The 14,492-nt window shown below is 41.9% G+C and overlaps 1 long non-coding RNA gene across 1 annotated transcript in view; it reads right to left on the bottom strand.

Annotated features, from left to right (window-relative positions):
* The window catches only part of LOC127377851 (uncharacterized), a 30,446-nt gene extending 27,157 nt beyond the window's left edge, over positions 1–3,289 (bottom strand). The window contains exon 1 of the long non-coding RNA XR_007887780.1: positions 2,154–3,289. This is a non-coding gene — a long non-coding RNA (uncharacterized LOC127377851). The remainder of the gene's footprint in view (positions 1–2,153) is intronic.
* Positions 3,290–14,492: the final 11,203 nt, after the last annotated feature.

Raw genomic sequence — 14,492 nt, 5'->3', positions numbered from 1 at the left:
AGGAAGTCTTTCTTTCGTCTTTGGCTGTCAACCTTTCACCTTGAATGACAATTACAGCTAATCAAATCTCCATGAAACAGACATTGAGGCTGGACTGTTGACACAGCAGTATTCTCCTCACAACTATTTATTTTCTTCTTACATGCAAGGGACAAAGCGTGCATTTTTCTATATGAGTGTGCCTCCACAGTGAAGTGTAAAATGGATATCTTGTAAAAGCAGCATTGTGGATATTTTTTGTGCATATCCACTCGAGTGCACTGCACAGGTACTGTATATTGCTTTTCCATGCTATATAATTTGACTCCTGTGTCTTCTCTTGCGCTATGAACACACAAATTGCCTGAGTGTATCAACTGCATCCGCAAAAACCTATGTGGATATGTCATCCTCTGTAGCCCCCAATAGCCCCTTTTTGTGTTCCTACCACTGTGTAACCAGTGCCATGGGGGCTGTGCACATCAGTCCTGCCCGCCCAGTAATTAAACTAAAAGTCCCTTCCATAAATCACACTCGTCCTCTCCTCTCTCTTCCTCTCTCTAATTCCTCCCCTCTTTTCTCCCCCAGCGATAGAACGAAAGGTTTTGTAAATCACCAGCGGTGGCTGGTAAACGAGGCGCACAAGCACACTCCAGCCCGGCACTAGACGCATTACGAAGAATTAAGCTGCCTATCCACTCCGGCCTCTGCGCCTCCCCCCGTCCCAGTATTCCAGGCAACAATTACAATTCTCCAGTGAGGAAGAGCCAACTGTGGTAGATTGCAAGATAAGGGCAGTGTGTAATATGCACCCGCATTGCACTGTGATACACAGCTTGGCAGGAAATGGATGGAATTTGCCAACATCTGGCACGACTCCTGCAATCCTTACAATAGGGTGCAGTATCGAAAGGCATTTTTCATCCCAATAAACCAGTCGGAAACTAGTCGGCTCATCCTCTCCCTCTTGTAAACCTTTCTGTACACGTTCAAAGCTGCTGCACTTAAGCTAACACCATATAAAGCCAAGTTTCACACCCACTGGGAGATCGCTTGCTAGACAGAAAGACAGATAGATTGCTTTCAAACAGCTGCAGGTCTGCTATAACCGCTCCTATAGGGCCAGGCTGGGACACCCGATACCTCGCCACCTCCAGCAATTCACCATGAAGCCTGTCAACGCTTGAGGGGATCAGACGCTTGACAGACAGCTGACCGCTGCTGATCTCCCTGGTATCTGCTAACTGGATAAAAGTAGCCTGGGTAGGGAGACAGAGGGACTGGAGCATATGCATGACACTTTTAGAACCCCAGCTTCTACTTTAACCTCTCTCTCAGGAGAGTCACACGTGTGTGTGTCCCCGTCTATAGATAGAGCTGAGGTCTCGGTGGGATGGCCGCACCAACACTGAGTTCAGCTAGAACGTACTCCTGTGACGTTTCTGCAGATGAAGCTCACCTGTCTGGCCGACAAATATAGTACAGGAAGCAGGTTCAGTCACTGCCATTAAATAATAAAAAAAAAGTGCATCAGAAAAACAAAAAAGCCGTGGAACTGATGCAGAGAACGCGAACAGAAGGAAATATTTCATGTGGATTTTTAAAGAGCGATACATAATATGATTGTTCATGTCAAATGACGACTACACATACATTCATACATTGATAAATTCAAATCAGTTTTGCCCAAGTTAGTTACCTTTATGTTGACGCACTTACACTCAAGCACTGTGTAAATTCATGCATCATATATAACCTTTATTTAATGTCTCATTCTCAATTAGAAAGAGACATATTTTTATTTTAAATGGTTTCCACTGAGTACAACAAGCTGATTAGAAAACACTCCAGTATGTGTAACACCTCAGAGAAAACCCTTGACCTTTTAACCCCAATGTGTGGAGATTTGACAATACATGCACTGTAAGCTCTGCTACAACAATCCTAACGAGGAGTGTAGCAATACATAAATAAATAAGAAGACTCTTTCCAGCTCCTTAACTCACAGTCTATTTTTTTTTTTTTCATAAAGAGCAGCTGAGAAAAAAACTGTAGTGTGTGTGTGTGTGTGAAGGTGGCTGGGAAAAAGCATACAGAAACACACATTCACAAATATATGCAGCAAGTAAGCACACATTTGACAAATTTATCTACGCAAACGCAGAGACACCTACCGTAGCAAAAGGTGATCCAGATAGGGATGCTGGCCCGTGCGGAGTGAAGCAGTCGCTGCAGGCGGAGTCTTTCCTTCCCTGGGAGCTGAATCAGCGATGGAGAGTTTAAGGTTGCAGAGAGGAGAAGAGGAGAAGAGGAGGAGGAGTGAAAAGAGAGGAAAGAAAAAGAAGAGGGTCAGGGGACTTGCCTTGCCTCTCTTTTTCTTGCTGGTTGGGATGAAAAAGGAGGAGGGGTAAAAAAAAAAACATTGGACCCAGTGCAGGTAGAAAAGAGCAAAAATAGTGAGCAATAAAAAAAAGCACACAGGTTTGTGTAAGAGGATTTGATTTGAAGTGATGACTGGGCAGTGAAATGCGTCAGCCGGCAGCCGCCCGTCCCTCCGCACCACACCAGGCCATGTAAAGTTAGAAGGGAGACAGCTGATCAGACTGCCAGAGAAGGAGATGGAGCGAGATAGTGAGTGCTGACAGAGCTGAAGGACAAATCGGGAAGAGGGACGTAGGGAGGGAGGAAGGTAGGGAGGGGTTGAGAGAATGAAAGAGGGAGTAAAGAGAGACAATGGGTGAGGAGAGCAGGAAAAATAGTAATAGAGTAAAATAAAATAGAGGGAGTGGAGGAAAAGGCTAGAGAATTAAAGTCAGAAATTAGGGGAAAACAGGAGGTTAGCTAAGGAGATTAAATGTATGGAAGAATGACAGGAAAAAGGGTGATAGAAGCAAGGAAGGACAGTACAAACATGGTGGGAGGTAAAAAAGGGATGTTTGGATGGATAAAAGGTGGTGAAAAAAGCAAAAAAAGAAAGAAAAAGGAAAAAGAGGAAGGTAAAAAGGAACAGTAGAATGGGGAGCATTTCTCAATTATCTCTTACTCTGTCCTGTCCTTTTGCCCCCATATTCCACGTCACTTTCCCCGTTATGCTGTCCAGCGGTCGGTGAAAACAATTCCTCCAAAATAAAGAAAGAAAGACGACAAAATGTTGTTAACGTAAAAAAAACGAGAGAGAAAAGGTTCTTGAGTAAAAGGTCAATTGATACCGCTCACAGGCAGTGTTTGTGCATTGTTTTGTTTTTTTCAACGAAGTGTCAAGAATAGACGAAAGAAAGTCGGAATGAGAACACCGTGCGGGGGGAGCAAGCAAGAGGTTTCAGCGTGATCAGAGGAAACCCCCACCATCCCAGGGTTTTTATACCAAGGTAAGAGCCAGAGACGCGTGCCCCTCCACAATCCCCGCCCTCGCAGCCGTGCTCCACGGCCTTATTTAGTGAAGTGTGGCAAAAAATAGCCTCCCAGTGCTGCTGGGGGGTGTCTGGTTAAAAGTAGGTGGGTGGGAGACTGGGAGGGACAGGGCAGGGAAGACTGGAAGGTGAGGCAAGTGGGGGATTTCAAGGAAGGTTGGGGGCGGTGGGGATGATGCAGTCACTTCTGATCATTCTCTCCGTTGTTAGGTCCTCTTAATTGAAGGAATGTCAGGAAAATGGGATCTTAGCATTTAAAGCGTAATGTGTAAACATTTCTGCATTAAAGCTGCAGTAGGTAATTTTTATAAAACTTTGTGTCATATTTGCTGAAATCTTCACTATTTTGTGCTAGAAAATCAGGTTCCTCTGGCTCCTCCTAGTGCTCCTAATGGTATTTGTTATTGTTTATTCAGGTAACGCTGCCTTTCAGCGGTCGCCTATCGATGGCGTTATATCCCCTTTGTGCCTGCGTCAGCATTGTGGTTGTCTGCCAGAAGCTGTCATACACTGACTGTTTATCCAGTCTGAAGCCACATTGTTACCATCCACTGTTTAGATCTTGGTTGTGTTTGGTTGGTCCGCCAAATTTCTAGTGTAGCCAAGAATGAACAAATGCAAGTTTCGTGGCCACGTCTTACATGCTTGGAAGGGAAAGGTGAGTGAGGAGTTTGCAATTTGCAGCTATACTGCTAGATGGCACTAATGACTTTGGTCTGCGATCCTTTCACATTTCATTTTATTTGTCCAGCACTGTAGTTCATGACCAAATGCCTGCCAAACTAATGACATTCCATCAGCCTCAGTAGCCTGTACCTTTTGTTTAGTGCTAATTAGCTAATGTTAGCATTCTAACATATTAAAGTAAGATGGTTAACATTATGCCTGCTAAATATCAGCATGTTAGCATTGTCACTAGCCTTGTTTTCATCAAAGTATTTCTTTGCGCATTTTGAAGTATTGCATTAGTCACACTCACCTGAGGTGGTTCTTTGCCTTTTTTAAAAACATGGTTGATGCACTTAAAGGAAGACTTTTTCTGAATAAGTTGTGACATAGCAAATATTTAACTCACATGACTGATTAGCTGTTTCCACTGAGAGTCTCCTCATGGCTCTATAAGACATCCATGATGATGGAACCTTCCTCACATTAATACATAATAACAAAACTAATAGAAATGTCATATTTCCATATTGTTTTCTTTTTTCACCATTTGAGCTCCCACTGGTGCTTTTTTAATTACGTCATTGTGTTGTGCCCACCTACTGCTTATCTCATGAACCAACTCTTAATATCTGCATAACGGTAGTGGATAAAAAACAAGCATCAATTAGCATTTTCTTTTGAAATTACTCAAAATTCTGCTTAATTCAATTCACACATTTGGATGGAGCTAGAGCATGGAGCATTTTAGCATGTTAGCTCAAAGCATTTTGCGAAAAGCACCAGTGTCCACCCTCACATGGCTGCTAGCTTGCAAGGGCTGTAGACTCTTAGTCTTGTTATTGTCTTTATATTTAGTAAATTTATAAAAAAAAAAAAAAAAAAAACAGTCGTCCATCTTGCAAGCATAAAGTAATTGTGTTGACATGAGCTAGATAGCTAGCTTAAAAAAACACTGGCATAATGGCCAACATTAGGGAGAAGAGAACGCTGTGCAAAAAGAAAAGGAGGATTTACCAGGGCAGTTATACTATATTGACCATGGCTTTATAGGGAATGGACAAAATCAAAATTGTGTGTGGTCAGACAATTCACCCACCACATTAAACAGCTTCAGGAGGAGGAGGAGGAGGAGGAGGAGATGAAATCATACAGATGACCTGTCAGTGAGAGCTTTTGGCGCTGTTAAATAGGCATGCAACAAACTATTGTTTGGCTATCATGAAAATCACACCCGTCATCCTATCACTGACCCATTGCTCTCGTTGAATGCTGGGGTGCTTGGAAGCCCGTTAAAGCAATAGTTTGACATTTAGTCCAGTATGCAACTTCTGATGAACAAGAAACTAGAAGCCACCAGTGCACAAGACTCCAGCAAGTCACCACACCAGGCCATAAAATAGTCCGGCACATAAGCCCCAGTATAACCATCTTCTGGACCCATGTGACATGAAAGTAATAAATAAATAAGCTTTTGGTGCAAAATTGTGTAAAACATGCCTAAAAATATACATTGCTAGTTATTCTTCTGCAGTCAGACAGTTCGTTATTGGGTTCAGTGTATCGTTCTAAATAGTTCTGAACTGTTATTGTTAATGTCATGTATTGAATATAGTACACATTATCCATAAAAATGTGTCGAAAGAAGTGCTTTATTTTTTAGTACTATCCCAGACTGTGAGTGGGTTTGTGGTGCTGTTTAGTGTGCTTTTTAATTCTGTAGCTTTTTTATTCTTTAACACAACTGAACTGTTACTGCTAATGTTGTGCATTAAATATAACATAAATTATAAAAGAATGTGTCAAAAGAAGTGTTTTATTTTTCAGTATTGTTCCAGTGTATGAGTGGGTCTGTGGAGTTCCTTTAACACAAGTGGATTACAAGAGTATTTTCAAAACCAAAACATTTAAAAAAAACAACAGAAGCACAGAGACATTGACACATGGATAGGAGTGAATAGGTCTCAGGGCTGAGAACCACTGAGAAACAATTTTTTTGACTCAAAACTAAATCTTTTTTGTGTTTCCTAATCATGTGGAAGTCCATATTTTTAATGCATGTGACTGAATGACATTAGAAAAATCACTGGTTATTTACACACTGCCTGTGTAACTCCACCCTCTCTAAAGCCTTGTCCTTCAGAGTTGACAAGTTTTGATATCGGCACCACAGCTAATGCCTCCATAAGCCCGAGCACCCCCACGTTCCTCCCCCGTCACCGCCCCCCTGACGAATCTCCCTCCTGTATTTTTAGCCCTGCCAAATAAAGAGGTGTGAGCCCTTCCACCGCCAAACATCCACACACACCCTCCCCACACTGACAATTCACCAGTTGTAGTCCCAACACCCTGCACCAGTCCTCAGTACCTGTCACTGCATTTGGTGACACCATAGTGGTGCTGTGTGTGTGTGTGTGTGTGTTTGAGAGAGAGAGAGAGAGAGAGAGAGAGAGAGAGAGAGCGAGAGGGAGGAAGAGAAGCAACCCTCATACAGACAGCAGGGTGAGAGGTGTTCACTTTGTGTGTGTCTCCAAGCTGATGAAGAGTCTCAGGTGAAGCGAATGTATCTGTGGAGGAAGCGGCCGAGAGACGCGGCAAGATGGAGAGAGAGAGGACCTGGGAATTGAGAGGACAGGAGGAAGGGAGGAGAGATGGGGAAAGAAAGGATATTGATTTCCACCTTAAAGAGGCAATCTCCGCTTCTCAGGAGCACTGGGGACTGAGTGTGTGTCTGCACTTCTGTGTGTGTGTGTGTATGATCTGTCCTGGGATCACAGCGGAGAGTGGAGACACCGGCGCAGACATCAAGCGCACACACATGCAGTTTTGGAATGTTAATGATGTTAAAAAAGAAAAATAAAGAGCAAAGCAAAAGACAAAATTACATCTTTAAATGACTCACTTTTCTGCTGTGCTCCTTCACAGGCATCCCACTACTCCAATTAGTCTTGTTATCTTTAATCTTTTCCCTTTTTCCACTTCTTAATGTCCTTTTTTTCTGTTTTAGAGGTTTTTTTACAATCATTTTCTCCAAAACAATTAGCACAGCATCTGTCAGGTGCAGGGGCAGATCTAAAAAAAATGCCTGGCCACCCCAGCTTCATGTCAAATGGTGTCAAATTTAACACATTCATTTAGATTAATTTTAAAAATAACATGTTAAAAAATGTATATCTGAATTTCGGAGCTTTTCCAAGCCAATATCAATATATTTGATTGTTTGTGATTAAATCAGTATATATTTTTGACATCCCTTAAAGTCTTTATGACCTCTGGACACCCCATTAATATTTCTCTAGATCCTCTAGATGTTATTTTTTTCACATTTTGCAGTCAATTAATACAATTCTAAAATGTTGAAATTTTCCTTACATACAAGTTTACCTAATACTAAAATGATAGATCTTTCTTAGTCTCATTTACAAATGCGTGCACACAGCATGCCAGCTAACGTTCAAAACCTTAAAGCTGCAGTTAACTTCTATAAAAATAACTTTTTTCCCACAAATTTTTCACTATTTTGTTGCTCCACAAACTAATGCGTGACGTCAAGTATTTTCAGGCATTTAAGCACACTTGAAGCAATTAAAATTCAAATGTTATTAGTGACATCATCTAAATGTTATATTTATTTTATTATTGGTTGTATTTTTTGTGAAATTGTTAAAATGTATTTAATATGCCGGGTATTTGTTTGTTTATAGGAAGGCACATTTGTGAACACAATTATTAATCCACAAATCTTCATACAAACTTGTGATTTCCTTTTTCATTTGAGGATCATGAAACATGTGTCACTAGTCTTGACACTAATGTTTCTCCATAAAGCAAAGAGCAATGCAATCATGTAAAAGTTAATATAACGCATACCAAGATGTCCCACTTTGTTGGGGCTTTTCTTGTCATCTGTGAGGTGAAGTGCTCTGTTCTGTTTGTCTTTGTGATTGGGTCAGTGTGAAAGGCTGCATTGAGCCAGATTACATCTTTAATTTCTGAATATGCAAAGTGAGTGATGTGTTTGCCTTGTGTGTTTTTAATTTATGCTCAAGTGTATGTGCAAGCATTCCCGCTCCCCGCCCGCCTCGTCCCAGTTGTACCTGCAGTGATGCATGCGTGTGTGTGCTGATCTGTGCTCCTGCGAGTTGTTGACGGGCACTATAGAGTCTGTACGCTCATCTGATCCGGCTTGGCGAGCAGACAGAATAATAAGGTTGTGTTGTAGGACAAAAAAACAATAAGCTCCTTCAGATTCTGTCTCTGTGAAGGGGCAGTCCCATCGGAGACAAACTGCAACCACCAAGACCAAACACCAAAATATTTCCTTGTTTTTTTCCCCCACTCTCCCCCTCCCCACCCCTCTGTATGGTGCAGTTAAAGTTCCCGGGGGACCATTACTTTAGCTGGCATGTGAAATGGCCTAGGAGATGAATGCTTTTTCTGCATTACCTGGCGGCAGGGGAGAAGCAATGGATACAGTGTACAGATCCCACTGACACTTTTTAATCTGGGAGAGAGAGCTCTCTGATCCAAGCCAGCGGCGGGATTGAGAAGTAAATGTGAAAAGAGAGGGGAGGGGCTACCAGAAGGCGAAGACGAAGAAGCAACAAAAAGACAGAAAGACAGAGGGGGGTCGATGTGTGATTGTATTTTTAATTAGTACCACTGGATCGGAAAGTTAAACTTGTGACTTTGGGTAAAACTTCACCACGGGAGAGGTTTTCAATCTAATGAAAAGACTTTTGATTTGGCTCCATCACTTATCCTGCCTGGACAAGCGGACCAAGCTGCGGATAAGGGGCCACTACCCATAAACAACAATAAGCTCGCAGTCCGTGTCCACACAAGGGGCCGGAGCCAGAGGAAGCAGATGTTCTCAGAGGTCAATGACCAACTCAATTGGTTAAGTAGCAAAATGCAAATAAAATACCAAACAGACTCATGGGTACAGCTCATATTGTCCTCTGCAGCCATTGTGGAGCCAGTGACCCTGTGTGTTGTAAGGTTCAATAGAAATTAAAATCTTTTTTGTATTGAAGGAAAAATGATACCATGTCAAAAGATGTCCTGTTAGCGTTCCAGCCAATGTTAAAAGACCAGCAACATTTCACAGAAACTGTGTTGAAATGGAGCTATCCATTCTCACTTCACCACACCATTCAATATAAAGAGATATTTTATTGGTGGGGCTTCATTATTTATTGGTGAGACTACAGAATTTGAAGCAAATATAGGAATAAATAAGGCATGGTGTAGATGGGTGGCACTCATCATCAAGCATCATATGCCCACTACAAATACTTAGGATGATTCAGAAGCATTACACACTGACTATAACAAATGGAGCGTAGCCTGCGATCTAGTTCAGGCAGGTCAATTCGAGCTGTGCTGATTACACACATGACATCATAGCTGCCAACTTTTCAAAAAACCTTGGAGTGAGATTTTGTCGGGGGTGACCAAAATTAGACCGCGCACGCAGCCACACAAGTTGGTGGCTCAGATATCAGAGAATTGGAATTCATTTGATGTTGTACCCATGTTGTACCCTGCATTCTGGTGGTTTGTGGGGAGGCCCAAAGCCGCTGATAGGAGCAGCCTACCGGAGATGGACAATATTGGTTACATTCTGAGAAGCAGACATAGCTGAAGGTCCACCCCCAGGAAATTTTGGATTAAGTAGATGTGATTTCCTGCATTCTAGTGGATTTTTGGGTGGTCTGCTAAAGATGTGCAATACCTGAACTTATTCTGATTCATGTTTGGCATCATGACTTGTAGGGCCTTCTAGACTTGAGCTGAACATTCAACCAGAAAACTATTGTTGTGCCTAAATGACTGCCTGTATCACAATAAAGCCTTTTTCATATACCAGTGTTTAAGATTTGACCTAGGTACCTGTAGGTTGATTGATATTTTGATTAGAATGGTGTTAAACTGTGAGTAAATAAACAATGCAATGAGCTGATATTTTGAGCATGCAGTATACCACGAGGTTAACAAGGTGCTCTCCTGCTGCTTGTTATGACAGCTTTCACCACACTAAATCATGTTCACACGCACAAACAAATAATTTATTTCAAGATTTAAAGTTTAAGAGAGTGAGTACTAAATTGGACAACATTTCATTGTTACATACCTAGTCTCAGCTCAGATCAAGGACAAAATCTTGATTTCAGAGGTGGGGGGGACACAAGTATTTGGTTATTTTTTTGGCCTTTTGATGGCTTTATTTATAGAGACAGTGATGGTGGGTGGAGAGAGAGGGAATGACACACAGCAAAGGGCAGCAGGTCGGATTCGAGCCTGCGCCGCTGCAGCAACTCCGTATATGGGTTGCCAGCTCTACCGCCTGAGCTAACTGGCGGGTGCCCTGAATTACACAATAGGAGTTGTTCTAGTTTTCTATTGCTACTTTTACGTTTACTGTTCCCTTTATTGGTTTGACTGCTTGTAAAAAATGCAAATGTAAATATAGAAAAAACATTCTGGACACACACACGCACACATACCCACATGGACACCGATTCAAACGTAAATGTAAATGAAACCTCTGATGTTACCTGGGCAACTCCAGCAGAAACAGGCTTCAGCTTGAGCAGCCGTTTTCTTCTTGGTCCTAGTGCTTGACGTGTCTCTGTTTACTATAGCGTAACATTGTTTTTGGATGCAACTGTAATCCTACCTTTCGGCTTTATGGTCACTATGTCTCTCGCCATCTCTGTCTCGGAGAGTGAGTCTCCGTCTGAGGGGAAGATATTGGCTTCATCCCCGACACCCAGACTCAGTCTGCTGAGGCCGCATCACCCACAAATGACTCACCTGCGGGCCCGTGCACCGCATGTTGGAAGAGCTGTATGCTCGCTACGTCTCAATTCCATCCGGCCTTAACCATGAAGAGCTCTTCAGTTACTTCTCGGTTCAAGAGAGCTCCGCTCATGTCCAGGACTCAGGTTTAAACGCCGCTAAACACCTTATCTCCGCTTAAAATGTTAAAATACCGCGTATTAGACTAAGGCTGTTGCACAGATATGCGGTTCTAGTCTTTGTTATTTGATGATGGACCAGCATTTATTTTTAAATGACTAAAAGGAATATGCAGATTCCCCTAGTTTTCACTTTTCTCTGTTGGTTTTGGGGGGTTCTCATAATGTGGTTTGCAGACAACAGAAATTCAGTCCCTTAAACAGTTCCAAATTCACTGCTCTTTATGAACTCTACCCAATTGTCGTTTGGGGCAGCAGATGGTCCCAGAAATATTATGGTGTTTTGTGAGCTGCCATAGTGTAAATAATTTACAGTTTGTGCATTTATTGTTTTACTTGATCCTAACATCCTCAAATGCAAGTATCAAAGCTATGCTAGCAGGGATTCAGTTTCACATTCGATGTAAAGATCCAGCATCCCAGAGTCTTCTGGGAAATCCTTCCATTCAGCTGCTCCTCAATGGCTTTAAACGGCGCATCCTCAAGGCAACGATAAGACTCCTCACACAATTCACTGGTGCATTAAGTGTTTTCATTTACTATATTGATATGTTGGAAGAAGTTCTGTTAATGGCTTTTATGGGTTTCTCAGGGGTGAATATGCATGCAGATCTCATCTTAATCCTCAGCATAATCTTCCCTTCTCTGATTTAACCTTAGAAGATCGCATCACATGTGCTCAATATTCTTGACACACTCATAATCGGATAGATCTTACCAAGGCACTCAAATTTCATTGCTATGACTAACACTACATTTTGTCCTTTCTCTATGATGAAATCCCTGCATCATCGCTCCAACCCATCGGTTGGCTCCCTTGTTCATTGTCATTGGTTGCAACCCATGGCGAGATCCCGGTTCTGCTTAAGCTGTGTGTCTGCTGAGCTGTGGCCTAACACGAACACTATCCCTTCACCATCTAAGATGCTTAGCTACAACCACAGCTGTCCATCTGCCTGCATCAACCAATCTACCAAGGCTAATGTCAGGCTGCACAAGAAGGGATTTTGGCCATGCAAACTCATGAGCTCCTGCTCCCCTTAATGTATTTAAAATATTTATCTGCTGACACCCCAACTGGTCGAGGCAGACGACCACCCACCTGGAGCCGTTTCCTAGGTTTCTGCCTGTTAAAAGGCAGTTTTTCCTTGCCCCCGTCGCCAAGTGCTTGCTCATGGTGGTACTGTTGGGTCTCTGTAATCAATGTTATAAGGAGACCTTCTCTATTTGAGAGTGTCCTGAGATAACTTCTGTTATGAATTAGTGCTATACAAATTGAATTGATTAATCATATATTTGCATATCAGGTGGTTACTGGGTTTACTGGGACTATCTATATCTTTGCTATATGGGAAATGTTCCTGCATAATACTTTGCTAAGTAGTATATTCCCTCATGGCTTGAGGTGCTCATAAGGAATAGCCACACGGCAAAACCCACACATAGCAGTCCACTAGATAGTGTATTCCACTGGGGCCAAGGTGCTTCAGGGGAATGGCCACACGGCAGCCAAGGTGCCAAGCCAAGGTCACACATTGCAGTTTCGTCACTAGATAGTATATTCCACTGGGGCCAAGGTGCTTCAGGGGAATGGCCACACCGCGGCTGTGTAAGGTCCACACATAGAAGATTGTTTCACTGATGGCATCAGGCTCCCTTCCGTGCTGTTTTGGGGGGTTAAGGTATTTGCGCATCACTCCCCAATATCTCATGTAAACATATCTGTGGAGAGTGATGAGGTCGGAGCCTAGACGCCAAAATGTAAATGTGCTATACTGTTTAATAAACATTCCACGTGAGTTGGCTGACTGAACTGCAGTTTTAAAGCTGCGGTAGGTAACTTCTTTAAAAATAACTTTTTGTCATAGTTGCTGATACTTTCACCGGAAATCACCTGAAAATAAGAATAGTAGGAGTCTGCCATATTGAACAGCCATGTTTCTACAGTAGCCCAGAACAGACAAATAAAACACTGGCTCTGGATTGGCCTTTCGTGTTTTTGCTACAAACGCTTGGATGAGCTTTATTAAAATAAATTAAATTAAAAATGTTTGCAATCTGCAACTTCCTACACATTGGTCCTTTAAAGTTGCAGTAGTTAACTTTATAAGCATGACTTTTGGTCATATTTGTTTAAATTTCCACTATTCCACGATGTACCTGCAAATACACGAGACAGATAATGTATTATTAAAAATTAGGTTTGTCCTAGTACTCCTACTGGTATTTGCAAGAATCCACAAGGTAAATGACAGACGGCAACGAGCTTTGAACGAGAATGGGCTGCGATTGTATACAAAATCAATGGAAAGATTGAAACAATTATCCTGGGGTGGCATGAGAGTCTGATGTTCTACAAATGGGTCATGTAATTTGAAATAATTTTATATCATTGTTAAAATTTTTATCTCATAAGGAACCTTTACACCTCAGCTGTGAATTTCCAAACAGCTCTGGTGGTCCTTTTCTTCATAGAACAAACTGCAGTGTCAAACTACAGATTTGCAGCAAGTCATTTGAATGAAGGGTTAATACAGGTGGTGTTTGATGACATTGCTACAACTGGGAATCTGCTGTGTGATTTTTTTTATATTGATTGAAATGGCTTGATTGTCTGTGAAACCCTAAAAATGTTTTTTTTTTAACCCAAGAAACCAATACACAAAGTAAATGGGACACAACTTTATTTAATATTATTTGTGCCATTTGGAAAGATTTTTAGTTGAAGTCTATTAAATATTGGATATCGGATTCAATATCCAAGTAAGTGTGCAAGAGTCTCACAGATTGATATCTCCACTCTTCTGTAATCAAATAGAAAAATGAATCTGATGTGAAAAACTCAATTCCCTTTCTTCCCTATGCTTCTATAGATTTGGACTGTGTAGTACCAGCACTTATATGATCCAGGGGTTTATATCTGTTATATTGTATGGAATGTCACCCATCTGTTCCCATATCAGTTTTATGTTTATGGGTCTCTTTGATGAATGTACTATAAAAGTTCAGTGAATCTGCCATTAGGGTGAGCTGTGAATGGACAGTCGAGTGTCGCCGCTGTCAAGTTAAGTCTAAATTGCTATTCACAGGGGACTGGTACAGCAACGGAACCTTACAGAAATCTGGAGTCTGTGTTTTAGTGGTCTACACAAAAAACTTTTCTGAATCCGATGAGCCTATCTGAAAGGGACATAAGGACAGTCAGACCCAATCCAAACGGAACCAAGGATAAAACGACCAGATCCAAAATATCTGACCAAAAACACCTGACAGAAAAAACACCAACTTGGAGAAACTAGTATCCAAAGTAAAAAATCCCGCCTGTCTCTCTCCAGAGCCACTCCCACAACAAACATGAACACACAGTGCCGGAGAGGAGAACAGCATTGGTGTCATCGCTAGCCTTATCTAACTACCTCCTGTCTCACACATAGTTCAGGAAAATTCCCTCCCA

The sequence above is a fragment of the Dicentrarchus labrax genome, unplaced genomic scaffold (genome assembly GCF_905237075.1).
Source record: "Dicentrarchus labrax unplaced genomic scaffold, dlabrax2021, whole genome shotgun sequence".
In the NCBI taxonomy this organism is placed as follows: domain Eukaryota; kingdom Metazoa; phylum Chordata; class Actinopteri; family Moronidae; genus Dicentrarchus; species Dicentrarchus labrax.
Note: the sequence above shows the minus strand (reverse complement) of the source record. Positions and strands in the feature narration are given on the sequence as shown.